Here is an 18,429-nt window from a genome sequence, read left to right on the forward strand (position 1 = left end):
CAGTGGTGAAACTTCCAAGCAGTGGCCAAGCCTACAAACATTCCTCCAAGAGTGCATCAACTTATCCAGGAGGTTAGAAAAGGACCCAGACAAAAATCTAAGGAATTGCAGGTCACCTCATTTACTGTTAGCATTCATGATTCCACCATAAGAAAGAAACTGTGTAAAAATGGTATCCATGGGAGAATTGTAAGGTGAAAACCACTGCTTACCAAGAGGAACATAAAGGCTTTTCTTACATTTGCCAAAAAGCACTTTAACAACCCTTAAGCCTTTTGGGGTAATGTTCTATGGACTGACGAGTAAAATATGGAACTTGTTGGAAGACATATAGGTCCTGTTACATCTGGCTTAAAACTAAAACAGTATTCCACAATAAGAAAATCATACCAACAGTCAAACATGGTGGTGGCAGTGTGATGGTGAGGGGATATTTTGCTGCTTCATGACCTGGGCAACCTGCTATAATTGATGGAATCATTAATTCTGCTCTCTACCAGAAGACTTTGAGGGAGAGTGTCTGGTTATCAGTTCATGATCTGATGCTCATACGCAAGACAGTGATCTGAAGCACAAGACCCAGTCCACTTCTGAATTGCTCAAAAGAAACAAAATTAAAGTTTTGGAGAGGCCTAGTCAAAGTCCTGACTTGAATCCAATGTATCTGTGGCAGCACCTTAAACAGGCAGTTCATGCTCAATAATCCTCTAGTTTGGCTGAATTAAAGCAAATCTGCCAAGAACAGTGGGCAGAAATTCCTCTACAATAATTTGAAAGACTTAGCTCCAGTTATCGGAAGTAATTTGGTTGCAGTTGTTGCTGCTCAAGGTGGCACGACCAGTAATATCCCTTTCAAACATACGACCCGGGAAATTTCCTGCCCAGACCCGGGAATTTCTCCTGTGCAAATTCCCGGGTATTTGGTCAAGACCTCCCTTTCACACTACAGCGTTTACCCAGGAAATTCCCAGGTAGACCCCTTTCAGACATAAGCCAGGTTTTTTAGTTTTTAACATTACCTGCCTCTACTCTGCCCTTCCTAGCCTATCCCCTCTCCGGCTGCTGCTGATGTCATCATCATGCAGCAGGTAGCCGACCAATCGCTACAGGCAATTTATCTTATTATTATTAAATTATTTAAATGTGCTCTGGTGGTCCAGCGGGAGTGAGGGCGGCCCACTGTGGCAGAAACCCGCCGTCGGGTGTCCCCGGCGTCCGGCGCTGGGGGTGGTGAGCAGCAGCGCTGAGCATCCTATAGGACGCTCTGCACTGCTAACTCAAATCAGCAGCGCTGAACATGCTATAGGACACTCTGCGCTGCCAAATCAATGTAAAAGCTGCTTGGTGCAGCCCAGGAGTAGTAAATTCTCAGGTAGCACCATTCAGACATAAGCAGGGTAATTTCCCTGGTCGATGGAAGGGTCAGCTACCCGGGAACGTGTTCCCGGGTAGGTACTTTCAGACATACGCGGCAACCCGGGAAGTTGGCTGAGGCAGGCCAAATTCCCGGGATTCTCGGCATGTCTGAAAGGAGTGTTATTAGGTTTAGGGGGGCAATTAATTTCCCACATACATGATATAGGTTTTGAATAACTTTTTTCCTTAATAAATAAAATGATCAGTTAAAAACTTTATTTTGTGCTTACTCAGGTTGTCATTGTCTTAAATTAGGTTTTGTTTGAAGATCTGAAAAAAATAAGGGTGACAAATATGCAAAAATAGAAGAACTTGGGAAGGGGGCAAAAATCTTTTCACACCACTGTAACTTGATAAACATACAACGTCCAGTGCAATTTCTGCACTCTCCTACTTTGTTTACATATGCATACATATTTTGCAGTAATTTATTTTTAAACCACATGGCATCCTGTTTGTTTTGGAAAGGATTGTAGTCAGCATCCTGGCTGATGGGATGCAGATTATCTAAATACTGGCGCCAGAATCCCAACTGCAGTCGGGATCCTGGCTCCTGGATACCAGCCGTCGGCATCTCAAAGGTAATTATCGGGAGTTAGGGGGAGGGTTAGGGTGCGGGATTAGGGTTAGGTACTAGGGGGAGGGTTAGGGTTAGGCACTCAGGGGGGAGGATTAGGTTTAGGGTGCGGGGAAGGGGGGTTAGGTTCAGGTACTAGGGGGGAGATTAGGTTAGGCACCAGGAAGGGATGGTTAGGGTAGGGAGAGGGTTAGCATACCAACCAACAGTGTCACTATGTTAACCCTGTCGGGATCCCAGCATAGGGATTCTGACCGCTGGGATCCCTTCTGCCAGCAACCCATACCCAACCCGTTTTGAAATATAGCAGGGGATTGCTACTGTATCTTAAACTTTTTGCAAATTAGTCTTTGGAGATGAATTGTTGAAATTTTCAGAAAAACAAACCCAAGATGAAAGTCAAGTGGAGCTTGTCCAAAATCATTGACTAGAACACATTAAGTAGCTATGGTGTACATATTTCTTTGTTGTTTCCACAGAATTATCATCCCCAGCATTTCAGAAATAACAAATGGTATCTTTATTACAAAAATGCTTTTTTATATAAAAGTAAGCAAAGGATTGTAAGGTAGCTAAGCTTCTAGGTTTTGTGACTAGAATGTTATGGATTTGTTTTTAGTGATTGGCATTTATGAAGTTTATTGTGTGGTTCAATAAGGACTAAGGGAGTGGTGGGATTTGTGGATGCACATATAGAGCTTGCACAGAAAGTATTGTATTTTCCAGGGAAAGCTTGAATATCCCCGTCTTGTGCATGTACAGTAATAAGTCGTCAAGTGTTGTATAAATTGCCTTTGCCATCTCTCACCTTTTATTCCTTTGTTTGACTATCCTCTGTATCCTGTACTTTCTCCCTGCTGTTTCTTTCATCCATTGTCTTTGCTTTCCCTGTTTTCTCAATTTTTTAATCCTTTTTTCAACCTTTTCACAAATGTTTTCTTTCCTTCCCTCTTTGTACTTCTCCCTTTCATCATTCACCATCCAAAGCGTTCATCCCCTCCCCACTTATTGATTAAGGCACACAGGCCTCTTTCCTCAGAAGCTTCTGCACATCCATACAGTAACTAATATCCCAGCCAGCTCCTATCTGATCCCCTGCTTGTGGCCTTGCCTGTCAAAGCAATTTTCCCCATCAGCTCATTCGCCACTATCCCTGTTGTCCCTCCATGCCTGGCTAATGGGGGATACCTTCTCACACTGGTGCCCTCTTTTGTCTCATACTCCTCATCCCATTACTCAACCGTCCACCTTCTCCTCATCTCCAATTCACTCTATTCTGCCAACATCCCACAGGGCTTTACCATTGCTCAAGCTAATGGCAAATGCCTACAAGTTGGTAGGTATGTATTCAGGGGCGTATTAAGAGATGAGGGGGGCTGTGTGACTTCCTCATGCGGGGCCCCCTCATCCCAGTGGCCGGCAGCACACTGACTGCAGCAGTAGACTCTGGGCACTAGTCTGTGCCCAGAGTCTACTGTGCATGCGCAGGTCCCCGGGAAAATGGTGGCTGCGCCATTTTTTCCAGCGATTTCTCTACTGCGCATTCGCAAAATGCTGGGGAAATGGGCAGATGTTATGTGCAGTGCTGCTACAGCCGACATGGTACTTTGGACAGGTAAGTATTTAAAAATATTGGTGCGGTAACCCAGGAACCCGTGTGCACCGCACACCTGAACCCATTCTAGATATGCACCTGTGCGTAGTAGATGTGAGCAAGTACTGTAGGTTAATCTGGGTACACACTGACAGATATATTGGCCAAACAATTGATCAGCCAATACATCTGCTTCCCGTTGGCCAGTGCTTACCCACGATATGTCTGTGAATGACGTTGTACACAGACATATCGCATTGGCTGTGCTGCACAGCCGATGGACAGATATATCTGCAGACATATCTGTCCATGGGCAAGTGTGTACGGGCGGTCTGCAGACCGCCCATACACACACAGTGGCATCCACGGACAGGGGGGCAGGACATGCTCCCGACCTGCCTCCCACCCACCGGGCACCACAGACAGAAGCAGATGATGGCCATTCAGTGTGTATGAATGACCATCATCTGCAGATATATCTGTATAGTGTGTACCCAGCATCCACACCCAGAGTAGGTTTTATTGAATGTAACAGGATACCCTTGTTAAAAGACAAATAGCAGTCAATTTGATTAGGTATCAATCTCTCCTGGGATAAGTACTGTTCAGCTGTACAACACTGTGAGGCTCCAATAAGACAGTGACAAGCTTGCTAAAATGCAGATACAGATGTTTCCTCACACATCTTTCCCAAACAGCCCCTTCCGGTGCGTCAGGTCCCGTGAGACTCCTTTAGTGCATCTTTTTCACATCTTTCTTTGTAGAAAATGCATCTAAGTTACATTGTGACTGTGTGCAATTTTTCCACGCCAAGTTCTGTGTACAGACTCAGTTGCAATTAGATATACAAGTGTTGCATACCAAACTAATTAGCACAGTCTTCTGGTGCATTCTAGTCACATTGCAACTTACATGCATTTTCGGCAAAAAAAAACACCCATTGCTAGTTGCAGAGAACCCAGTGGCTCACTCCCACCAGTCATGTTGTGCTGCATGGCATATTGAGGATAGATGTAGGTGGATACATCTGTACTTTTATATAGCCAAGTAAACAAGTCATGAACCTGCAGTCTAATCAGCATGACCTTTAATATTGTGGTTATTGTATACCTGCGCTCTTACCAATTGATAGGGTGTGGTCACTCAGCTACAGTACCTATGAAGGTAACCCAAATCTTTTTAAAGGATATAAATGACTAGATTGAGGTTCTGCGCTCGAATTATATATCTAATTTAATGGTGTCAAAAGTGTCTGTATGTAGACCATAAATGTAAGATTTGCATCAACTCCTGTGTCATGTGTGTTATCTCATGAAGCTAACACAGGATAATAAGTGAACACTGTATTTATTTAATTTAAGTCACAATGCTCCTGCTAATGATAAAATGAGGGATGTAATGATATATGTGGGTGATCAGTCTGGGTGTGTACCCGGATATTAATGATTAATGATCCATTCCTCAATAAGTGTTAGCACTGTAGTCTGGAAGCATAAGCTCCTGGGGTGGATGATAATGCGTAACTAGGATAGTATATGTGCAAAAATATCTTTCTATTCTCCTCGGTGTGTGGGTAATAGGTTGCTGATGTTAGTCTCAAATACGCAAGGTGTGTAAGTAGTGTCTGGCGGGCGGCATCCCGTATCCCCCTGTTGCACCAACTTACCCTCTGTGTCCTTTCCGTACACCTCCAGTTTCCTCTGCATCCTCTTGGTCTCCGATGTCCTGTCCCTCTGGGATGCAGTCCACACTGCTTCCTGCAAGACTTCCGGGTATCATGATCTCACGGCACCCAGGCTCAGCAGTGTAGTCAGCGGCTCCACTCGCTCTGTTAGCGAGGAGACTCTGGATTCCTTATTAGGCTGGATAAGATTCTTGCTGGCAGTGTCTTGTAGCGTTTAGCAGGCCACCAGCCCTGGGAACTGAACAACATACAAAAAAGAAAGCTGCACATACTAAAAGGGGAGTCAGAGGAGGTAGAAGGATCAACAAAGAAAATAAAAAGACACAAACTAGTACATCCAACAGTGGAATCATTAATTTGAGTACCACTAGACTAACTAAAACCCAATAGGCACTTCTAAACAAAGGACTCAAATTTGCCCACACTGCTAAGATCAATAAATTCCAAGTTTATCTAGGTACTCACAAAGTTGTCAGGAAACTGACTCTGGCAAAATACTATCATAGTCAACCGAATATCATAAACACAGAAGACCAGAAATACAAACACACTGATCTGAAACCGAAATCAGGCATTTACCCACAACACATGAAGGGACACCTGATAGACATGTTTGAAAATTAGTCACAAGGGACATAGGGCCTGATTCAGAGCCGGACGCTATTTGCACTTGCTCGTTCAGAAAAAGGGGCCGGATATTTAAATCGAGCGCTCGCTCTTTGTGGTCTGTTGACACCTCTATGTCTGAGCGAGCGAACGAAACATGCGCTCGCTATTTTGTAAAGACGCCCCCTGGCCGCTCGCATCCTACGTCATCTCCGCTATTTATTTGATTAATCGAGTACATCGAAAGGCATCTGAACTGCTCGCAGTGCTTGTGGTAGGTTTATCCTACCGCAATCATGCGAACAGTTCAGGCTAAGAAACAACCAGTGGCGTAGTCGATGACGCTGCTTTGTTAATTATGCACACCCTTAAAACGCCCATTTTGACCGTTTGGCACGCCTGCGTTTGGATCACCACTCCCCGTTTTCAAGCACCTTCCCCTGTTACAACCCACAAACGCCTCATCCTGTCACTCAAATTAGCAGGCACTCGCTATTTTGCGAGCGCTCGATTTCCGACCACAATGACTGGTTGGCGCATGCGCATTACGACCCATACGCATGCGCAGATGTGCGAACATCGCTTACGAGCGGCTCTGAATCAGGCCCATAGACAGAATTGAAGATAGTAAAACAAGAAAGAGAATGAATATCACTAGAGCAGAAAAACAAGCACTAAAAAGAACTGAATGATAACAAACAATTAACAATAAAACAAGCAAAGGAGGGAGTATTATCTTACTTAACACTACAGACTACAACACAGAATCTTTGAGGATCCTGGGTGACAACACTACTGTACCTATGAAAGGTTGACACACAATCCAATAACACTATACCATTAAACCCTAACCAAATTACTACAGGAAGGACTAGAAAAGGGGATACTATCTAAGAAGGAGCATGAATACCTAAACAACATACATCCCATTACCCCGGTATTTTACTATTTACCCAAGGTTCACAAAGACAAAGATAAACCACTGGGATGCCGATAATTTTGGGGATAGATTCAATAGCCTCGAAGCTATCTAGGTTCATAGATACTTTTCTACAACCCCTTGTAAAATTACAGAAATTGCACCTTAAGGACACAACAGACATATTAAGGACACTAATGGACATTAAATGGGAAGAGGACCATTGGTTATGCACCAGTGACGTCACGTCCTTGTACACAATAATAAACCATGAGCAAGGGATAGAATCAACACAACATTACTTAACCAAAGATGACACAATGCATCAAGAACAGATGGAATTCATTCCACAGGCCATCAAGTACATTTTAAAACACAACTACTTCTGGTTTGAGGGTCAGTACTTTCGCCAACTAACCGGGACTGCGATGGGGGCTAGATTTGCGCCGAGCTATGCAAATCTATTTATGAGCCTATGGGAAGATGACAACATCTGGTCAAGTCATGGCTATGGTGCAAATCTAGTCCTCTGGAGAAGGTTCATAGATGATGGCCTGTTTATATGGAAGGGGGATGAGAAATCACTGAAGGAACTTTTAGAACACATAAACAGGAATGACCGTCACTTGAAATTCACAACACAATACAGTAAGGTTAGTGTGAACTATTTAGATATCACACTATACATAAAGGAACATGAAATACATACTAAAACATTCAACAAACCAGTAGATGTGAATAGTTATTCAATTTGACAGTGGACACCATAATAATTGATTACAAAGCATGAATTCATTTACAAGGATATGATGAAATTGTTCCAAATTGGAACAATACCAAACCCAGGGTCAAGAACTAAAGGGGCAATTTCTAGAAAAAGAACTACAACTCAGAGCTAGTAGAGACAGCTTAGCTCAAATTAGAGGAAACAGAGAGAGAAACATTACACACACAAATGCAAGGGGAAGAAACAGAGAATCCCTACAAAACTGCCTTCATAACCCAGTATAATCAGGACACAAACAAACTGAAACATATCCAAAATAAACACTGACACGTATTATTAGAAGATGAAACCATGGCAGATATATTACCCAATCACCCCAAAATAATATATAAGAAAGCAAGAGATCTAAAACAACAAATGGTGAGAAATCACAATAAGAGAGATACATTAACCCAAACAACCTTACACCAGACTAAAGTGAAGGTAGGTTTCTATTAGGGGTGTGCACCGGCCACTTTTCGTGTTTTGTGTTTTGGTTTTGGATCTGGATCTTTCTTCGTGTTTGGATCTGGATTGGTTTTGCCAAAACCACCCTTCCGTGTTTTGGGTTCTGGGTTTTGTGTTTTGGATCTGTATTTTTTGAAAAAAAGCATAAAAACAGCTAAAATCACAGAATTTGTGTGTTTTTCTGCTCCTATGCTATTATTAACCTCAATAACCTTAATTTCCACTCATTTCCAGTCTATTCTGAACACCTCACACCTCACAATAGTGTTTTTATATCCAAAAGGTTGCACCGAGGTAGCTGGATGACTATGCTAAGAGATACAAGTGGGGGGCACAAGCACGGGGTCCATCTAGGAGTGACACTGCAGTGGCAGACAGGATGGCAGTTTGAAAAACTAGGCCCCAAACAGTACATAATTCAAAGAAAAAAAAGAGGTGCAAGATGGAATTGTCCTTGGGCCCTCCCACCCACCCTTATGTTGTATAAACAGGACATGCACACTTTAACAAACCAAACATTTCAGCGCCAGGGTCTGCCACACAACTGTGGCTGAAATGATTGGTTCGTTTGGGCCCCCACAAAACAAGCTGGCAATTAATCTGTCCCTGCACAAACTGGCTCTACGGAGGCAAGATGTCGTCCTCATCCTCCTCATCCACCGATTCCTCACCCTCTTCAGTGTTGTGTACATCCTCATCCTCACAGAGTATTAATTCGTCCCCGCTGGAATCCACAACCACAGGTCCCTCTGTACGTTCTGGAAGCTGGTCTCCCTGGAAGAGTTGATAATTCATTTTATGAACATCATCTTCTCCACATTTTGTGGAAGCAACCTCCTACGCCTCAGGTAAAATAGAGCCAGTTTGTACAGGGACCTCCAAATTGCTTCTTTTTCCTGCCAGTAGAGGTACGGACTGTCTGACATGCCTACTTGGATGCTGTCACCGATGTAATCCTTTAACAGACAGACGCACGCTTGTCGCTGCTGCTTTAAGGATGCAGGTGCGGCTACAGCCCACACATTTCACAAAGACAGAAAAAAAAAGAAGAATTTTTTTATTGTTTGTGGATCGCACTTTGAGGGTTACACCACCCTTTAACAGACAGACGCACACTTCTTGCTGCTGCTTTGAGGATGCAAGTGCGGCTACAGCCCACACAATTCACAAAGACAGATAAAAAAGAAGAATTTTTTTATTGTTTGTGGAGCGCACTTTGAGGGTTACACCACTCTTTAACAGACAGATGCACGCTTGTCGCTGCTGCTTTAAGGATGCAGGTGTGGCTACAGCCCACACATTTCACAAAGACAGAAAAAAAAGAAGAATATTTTTATTGTTTGTGGAGCACACTTTGAGGGTGTCACCACCCTTTAATAGACAGACGCATGCTTGTCGCTGCTGCTTTAAGGATGCAGGTGCGGCTACAGCCCACACATTTCACAAAGACAGAAAAAAAAGAAGAATAGTTTTATTGTTTGTGGAGCGCACTTTGAGGGTTACACCACCCTTTAACAGACAGACGCACGCTTGTCGCTGCTGCTTTGAGGATGCAAGTGCGGCTACGGCCCACACAATTCACAAAGACAGAAAAAAAAGAAGAATTTTTTTATTGTTTGTGGAGCGCACTTTGAGGGTTACACCATCCTTTAAGAGACAGACGCATGCTTGTCGCTGCTGCTTTGAGGATGCAGGTGGAATCTAGACGGGATTTGGAACCGGGGACACACTACCTCCATCAATTGTCTAAATCCCACTGCACTAATGGCGGATACCGGATGCACGTCTAACACCAACATAGCAGTCAAGGCCTCAGTTATACATTTTGCTTCAGGATGACTGCTGTCGTACTTCATCCTCATCGCTAGGGACTGTTGGAGCGTCAATTGTTTAGTAAAAGTAGTGGTGTTCCTACTTCCTCTCTGGGATGATGAACAACTCTCAGCAGCAGCAACAGCACTAGGAGGAAGTGGTTCTTGATCTTTCCCTATTTTATTTTTATCGGAGAAAGTTTGGTCCTCCATTTAAGTTATATTGATATATATACGTGCGGCTAAGGCGCTCACAAACACAGAAAATATTTTTTTATTTTTGCTGGAGAGTAGTGCACTTTGTGGGTTACACCACCATTTAAGAAATGAGCCAGCCGGCTCTTTACTTATGGGACACAGGCGCACGCTTGGCGCTGCTCCTTTGTTGATGCACGTGCAGCCACAGAGCACACAATTCACAAACACAGAAATATTTTTTTAATTTTGTTTGGAAGGCCCTTTGGGGGTTACAGCACCCTTTAACGGTCAAGCCAGCTGGCCCTTTACTTATGACACAGCCGCACGCTTGGCACTACTTTGTTGATGCACGTGCGGCTACTGTGCACACAATTCACAAACACAGAAAATATTTTTTTATTTTGTTTGGAGTGTACTTATGGGGGTTACAGCACCCTTTAATAGACAAGCCAGCCGGCCCTTTACTTATGACACAGGCGCACGCTTGCCACTACTTTGTTGATGCACGTGCGGCTACTGCGCACACAATTCACAAACACGGAAAATATTTTTTTATTTTGTTTGGAGTGTACTTTGGGGATTACAGCACCCTTTAACGGTCAAGCCAGCCGGCCCTTTACTTATGACACAGGCGCACGCTTGGCACTACTTTGTTGATGCACGTGCGGCTACTGCGCACACAATTCACAAACACAGAAAATATTTTTTTAGTTGGTTTGGAGTGTACTTTGGGGGTTACAGCACCCTTTAATGGTCAAGCCAGCCGGCCCTTTACTTATGACACAGGCGCACGCTTGGCACTAGTTTGTTGATGCACGTGCGGCTACTGCGCACACAATTCACAAACACAGAAAATATTTTTTTATTTTATTTGGAGTGTACTTTTTGGGTTACAGCACCCTTTAACGGTCAAGCCAGCCGGCCCTTTACTTATGACACAGGCGCATGCTTGGCACTACTTTGTTGATGCACGTGCGGCTACTGCGCAAACACGAGACACAAACACAGAAAATATTTTTTTATTTTGTTTGGAGTGTACTATGAGGGTTACAGCACCCTTTAATGGTCAAGCCAGCCGGCCCTTTACTTATGACACAGGCGCACGCTCGGCACTACTTTGTTGATGCACGTGCGGCTACTGCGCACACAATTCACAAACACAGAAAATATTAAATTTTTTTTGCACTTTGGGGGAGCACCCCTGATGGACAGAGCACCCCCTGGACAACACTACAGCACCCCTTTAGGACTGTGACTCTGCACAGGACTTTGGAGTGGACTGCACAACACAGTCCAGCCAGCCCTTATGGACTTTGGAGGAGTGGACACAGCCCCTATGGACAACAGCAGCACAGCACAACACAGCCAGCCCCTATGGACTTTGGAGGAGTGGACACAGCCCCTATGGACAACAGCAGCACAGCACAAGACAGCCAGCCCCAATGGACTTTGGAGGAGTGGACACAGCCCTTATGGACAACAGCAGCACAGCGCAGCACAGCACAGTACAACACTACACTGCACTACACTACACTACACAGCCCAGCCAGCCCTAACTCCCACCCTCCCTCTTCACTGTCCACAGCCGAGTGAGTAAATGGCGCCGACGCGGGTACCTTATATAGGATCCAGAACCCGTGAGACCCGGAAGGCGGGATGATGATGTTTTGCCTCGATTTCAGATCCGAGTCAGGCGGGAAAAGTCGAGCCTGACTCGGATCTGCCTCGGATCGGGGGGGCTCGGGGGGGTTCGGATTTCAGAAATCCGAACCCGCTCACCCCTAGTTTCTATCAATCTGGAAACTGCCAGAACTGCAGAAACGGTCCAAATCACCACAAAAAGAATAGACCAGTTTCAATCAAACCAGACCAAAAGTGTATACAAAATCAAACAACACATTACCTGTAACAGCACAGGGGTCATATATATGTCAGAATGCCCTTGCGGCCTGCAATATATAGGCAGGACTTCCAGAAAACTAAACATCAGAATGTCTGAAAACATAAGGAATGTGAACAAAGGCCTAGACATGCAAAATCTGTCATTACACTTCAAGGAGGTACACAATAAGGATCCGAAGGGACTGAAATTTGTAGGGATATCCATCATTGGTAAGAATTGGAGAAGTGGGGATTTTGATAAAACTTTGAATAGAGAAGAATTTAAATGGATCTTTACCATGAAAACATTTAGACCACTTGGATTGAACGTGGAGCATTAAATTAAAGCAGTAATCATTAAAGAATAGAACACCACGACCTGAATTGCAGATACTTACCCATAACTATCATGCAAGGCTATAAGTGCAGTCACTCCATTCACACAAAGCCACAATAATCCCAGCCACTTGTAAATAATCCTATAACAAACAGGAGAGAGCAGCTCTGTTTAATCCTTGAGAGAACCTATACCTAAACATACATATATAATAAAAGGTATACTACTCTACAAGAGAACTATTAGAGTCCATACAATACAGACTCACTAATGTAAGCAGAAATACACTACCTATTGGATTGAAAGACACGGTGTAGTTAAATAGAGGGGCTACATCATGGTAGAGACACTTATGAATAAAAATTAATAATAACATATAACCAACATGATAGGAGACATCTTCCCTCAACAAAGATGGCCACCATTCATTTTGAACCAACTCCAAAATGGCCACCACCTAAAATGACATATACGCCACAACTAAGATGTCACCGGACTGGATTTCCCTATATATAGGGATTGTTAAATGAATACAGGTGGTTCCTGCGCACTGAGCTTATCAATCAATAGTGAGCTGCTTACAGTAATAGGCTACCCTCTGCCTATCAATTAGGATCAATATATAAAATAGGAGTATGTAGCGCTCAACTTCTTGATAATTAGGTGTTATCTATTTTACCCTATCTTCAACAAAATATATTTGTATATAATTATATTGTATAGATAATGCAGTGAGAAATTGTTGTTATGTAGATGAAAAGATTATATATTTGGTATCTGTATAATACTGTTTAGTTGATTCACAATGGATCTAGTGGATACAGATGTCCTTAATACTATTAGTCACATTTAAAGTGTGGGTCATAGACCATATATCAGCAAGATATAAGTGCACACCTGTTATCCAAACAATAATATAGAGAAAATATGGTGTAGCACTATGATCAATTTAATGTTGATAAATCGGGAAACAATTGAGAAAAAAATATAATAATAAAACTGAAAGTAAAAATAAAAATAAAAATAATTGTAAAAATAAAAATAATTATATAATAGTTGGACAATAGTTCTGATAATCAGTCTGTTGTTAGTAGAGAGGCTCAATGAATTCCAATAAGTCAGACTAGCAAATAAGGAGCAGATTGCGGCGTCCCGCTAAACTGTTTGTGGTAAGTCCGTGCACATACCGTTGCAGCTGATGTTGTGATGATGGACGGTGGTCGGGGCTATGGGCCAGGCCGGGTGTAATTGCATGTCCGGTCTCAGCGCTAAGCCTGGTAACGGGCCTAACACCGTGATCGGGAGCCTCCAACTTGCCGGCTAGGTCTAAGGGGGGGGGTTCTGTCACGGCTATGAGCTCCAGCTGGAACTGACTGCCGGATGAATCCACCACCTGTCAGAGACTTACCCTTCACTCTGTCCTCTCTGCCGTCTGTTCCGGTTCTCACCGTTCCTATGCGTCTTCTTTCTTTGGGCGTCTACTGCTGTCTGGCCTCCGTACTTCCGGGTTGCGCACGTCAGCCGGCGGGCGCTCCGGCTAGTGCAGGGAAATAACAGTGAGCTCCTCTTTCTGTGCAGATCCTAGGTTAGGTAGTCAGCCCAATGATGTACCCCAACGCGTTTCAGCCTCTTAGGCCTTCCTCTGGGAGTGATTGTGACAAGTGGGTAAAGTCTCTGAGTATTTATAGCCAAGACAGGCCAGGTGTTGTAAATCAACAGGGTCTGGCTAAAGCAATTAGACAATCCCATACTTATCTAGGATAGTCAGCTGTCTCTTGTACTGATTGAATGGTCTATGGGTTAAATGTTTATCATGTTACTAATAGGCCTTAAATTGATATCTATCTTATTGATGAATAAATATATGAGTATATAAATAACCATTGAATTAACAGATATTAAGCATTATTAGGACTACTTGCATGGTAATCAAAGATGAGGGGCAATACTAGAGAACCTACCAAGTATAATTAGTCATATATATATATATATATATATATATATACATATGTATTAGGGGTGTGCACCGGACACTTTTCGTGTTTTGTGTTTTGGTTTTGGATCTGGATCTTTCTTCGTGTTTTGGATCTGGATTGGTTTTGCCAAAACCACCCTTCCGTGTTTTGGGTTCTGGGTTTTGTGTTTTGGATCTGGATTTTTTCTTAAAAAATAAAAAAAACCCGCTAAAATCACATAAATGGGCCTTTTTTTGTTCCTACGCTATTAATAACCCCAATAACATTAATTTCCACTCATTTCCACTCTATTCTGAACACCTCACACCTCACAATATTGTTTTTAGGCCAAAAGGTTGTACCGAGGAAGCTGGATGACTATGCTAAGCGACACAAGGGGGCGGCACAAACACGTGGCCCATCTAGGAGTGGCACTGCAGTGGCAGACAGGAAGCCAATCAGCGTTATGGTGCCCATTTGCATGTAGCACGAACCCGGGAGATCCGTGCTACATGCATCTGTGTGATTGGCACAGAGCAATGACAGGTCCGTGAGACCCGTCTGTGCTGCTGTGGTAAAAAAAAAAAAAAAAACCTGTGTAAAAAAAGAAAAAAATGGCGTGCACCCCCCCAAAAAAGAGCAACCAGCCCCGGGCATTAGTAACCCAGTGCTGGGTGTGCTTAAATACAGGGGACAAACGACGTAGGGGTCCCCTGTACTTAAGCACAACCAGCACCGGGCTAGTCAGAACCAGCGCTGGTTGCCAAAATACGGGGGACAAACGACGTAGGGGTCCCCTGTATTCTGCGCAACCAGCTCTGGGCTCTGATCCGGTCCTGGTTCTGGAAATATAGGGGACAAAAAATGAGTAGGGTTTCCCTGTATGTTCCAGAACCAGCACTGGACTTTTTCTAGCGGGGGGCTGATGCCACAGCCAGGGGAGCCCTTTCACCGGGCCCCCCAGCCGCAGCATCAACCCTGACCGCTAGTCAGCCCAGGCCGGGGATCCCTGGAGAGCTGGGGACCCCCCCAATAAAGGGGTCACCCTCTCCAGGGCACCCCAGGCCCAGGCTGATAGCCCGGGGCTATCCCCGCCACCCCTGGTGGCGGTGGGTGGCGGGTTGATTGTGTGGTGTGGTGTAAATAAAGAATATCAAACATTGTCTTTACAAGTAGAACTGCAAGTCCCAGCTAGCCTGCCCCGCATGCTGGTACTTGGAGAACCACAAGTACCAGCATGCAGGGCATTAAGGGCCCACTAGTACCTGTAGTTCACCTGTAAAAAAAATGTTTAAAAAAACACAGGACACACACACCGTGACAGTATAAGTTTATTAAACATACATACACACACACACATGTACACATACTCACCTATGTAACCTGTAGCATCGGTCCACTTGTCCGGTAAAGTATCCCTAGGGGACCTGTGAAAAAAAACATACTCACCATCTCCTATGCGAGGTTCTGTCCTCTTCGTTCCAAAGTAGGCATCCCCGGACTTGGCAAAAAAAAAAAACGAAAACGCGATCCACGAACTTAGTACCGTTCTATAGAACGGTACTTCCCGAATGAGAGCTTAGCGGCGGGGTATCACCATGGAAACCCCGCTGCTAAGCGTTCATTGGCTGAGAGAGGTCATCTCCCGTCTCTCAGCCAATGAACGGCTCCCTCCATTGTAGTCAATGGTGGGAACCGCAGGGTAAACTTTAATAACCTTGCGGCTCCCAGCACACCACACAATCAACCCGCCACCCACCGCCACCAGGGGTGGCGGGGATAGCCCCGGGCTATCAGCCTGGGCCTGGGGTGCCCTGGAGAGGGTGACCCCTTTATTGGGGGGGTCCCCAGCTCTCCAGGGATCCCCGGCCTGGGCTGACTAGCGGTCAGGGCTGATGCTGCGGCTGGGGGGCCCGGTGAAAGGGCTCCCCTGGCTGTGGCATCAGCCCCCCGCTAGAAAAAGTCCAGTGCTGGTTCTGGAACATACAGGGGAACCCTACTCATTTTTTTCCCCTGTATTTCCAGAACCAGGACCGGATCAGAGCCCAGAGCTGGTTGCGCAGAATACGGGGGACCCCTACGTCGTTTGTCCCCCGTATTTTGGCAACCAGCTCTGGTTCTGACTAGCCCGGTGCTGGTTGTGTTTAAGTACAGGGGACCCCTATGTCGTTTGTCCCCTGTATTTAAGCACACCCAGCACTGGGTCACTAATGCCCGGGGCTGGTTGCTCTTTTTTTGGGGGGGAGGACGCCATTTTTTTCTCTTTTTACACAGGTTTTTTTTTTTTTATTTACCACAGCAGCACAGACGGGTCTCACGGACCCGTTAGTGCTCTGTGTCAATGACACAGATGCAAGTAGCACGGATCTCCTGGTCCGTGCGTGCATCTGTGTCATTGAAATACACAGCAGCACAGACGGGTCTCACTGACCCATCTGTGCTCTGTGTCACTGTCAATCACACAGATGCATGTAGCACGGATCTCACGAGTCCGTGCTACATGCAAATGAGCACCATAATGCTGATTGGCTGAGAGCCGTGACAGACGGCTCTGTCAGCCAATCAGCACTTTGCCCATTAAAGGCAAAGGCATTTTTTTTTAAATGGCCGCTCGAGGCAAAACCTCGAGATCCGACAGCAGATCTCGAGGTTTTGCCTCGGGAGAGGGATCCGGGGCAGACAGGGAGATCCGAGCTTGGGCTCGGATCGCCCCGGATCCCCGAAGTTCGGGTGGGTTCGGTTCTCAGGGAACCGAACCCGCTCATCCCTAATATGTATATACATATATATACACATACATACATACAGACACATTGGCCCCACCTATTGTACCCAGATGGGAAGTAACTATGCATACAGGTAACAGAACAGGATGTTAATAGAAATTGTATAAATAGATATAAATACCAAGAATGAACACACATAGTGGTGGACTACACTCGATTTGGAATGAATGGGAGGCTAGTTGTGCGACCTGAAGTTAGGCATTTTATTCTGTGTTTCTGTTAGTGTTTAAGTAATAGTGTGTGAAATTCAGTGGTAACCCAACACTGCGTTATAGTCTTTGTGAGTATGTTGACATTTCATTAAATCAATTCCCATATGATGCTAATTCAAATCCAAATCGGATAGTTCTGTGGTCTATCTTGTTTTACTGTAAAATTGTGCTGTTGTGAGTATAAGCGAAAATCATATATAGATGATTTCCGAATCCAGGTCACTACATGTAAATAAAACTAAGATTATCTAGTTTGTTTGCAAAGAATAGATCTTACTTCATTGTCCTTGTTTAGACCTAGTGGAGTAAAAGTTTTTAGTTCATACATCCATTTAAGTTCAAGTTTGTTAATTTTATTGAGTTAATCACCTCCTCTCCAGTTGTGGGGGACCTCTTGTATCCCTATGAACTGTAGTGTTGAGGGGTCGCTATTGTGGTGTTCTTTGAAATGTCTAGACAAATTGTGTTCATCTTGTCCCTTTTTGATGTTGCGAATATGTTCATATACCCGTACTTTAAGGGACCTTAAGGTGCGACCTACATACTGTTTTTGACATCCACATTCTAAAAGGTATATTAGCCCTTTGCTGTTGCAGTTTAACTGATTCTTAATATTGTAAATTTGTGTCGTTTGGTGGGACACAAAAGTTTTAACTGGTTTAGTACTTTGTTTATTGCCAGTGCGGCACCCTACACATGTTCCAGTTATTTATATACTCATATATTTATTCATCAATAAGATAGATATCAATTTAAGGCCTATTAGTAACATGATAAACATTTAACCCATACACCATTCAATCAGTAGAAGAGACAGCTGACTATCCTAGATAAGTATGGGATTGTCTAATTGCTTTAGCCAGACCCTGTTGATTTACAACACCTGGTCTGTCTTGGCTATAAATACTCAGAGACTTTACCCACTTGTCACAATCACTCCCATAGGAAGGCCCAAGAGGCTGAAACGCGTTGGGGTACATCATTGGACTGACTACCTAACCTAGGATCTGCACAGAAAGAGGAGCTCGCTGTTATTTCCCTGCACTAGCCGGAGCGCCCGCCGGCTGACGTGCGCAACCTTGAAATACGGAGGCCAGACAGCAGTAGGCGCCCGAAGAAAGAAGACGCATAGGAACGGTGAGAACCGGAACAGACGGCAGAGAGGACAGAGAGAAGGGTAAGTATCTGACAGGTGGTGGATTCGTCTGGCAGTCAGTTC

This window comes from Taudactylus pleione, unplaced genomic scaffold (assembly GCF_031769625.1).
Source record: "Taudactylus pleione unplaced genomic scaffold, aTauple2 ptg000556l, whole genome shotgun sequence".
Lineage (NCBI taxonomy): Eukaryota > Metazoa > Chordata > Amphibia > Anura > Myobatrachidae > Taudactylus > Taudactylus pleione.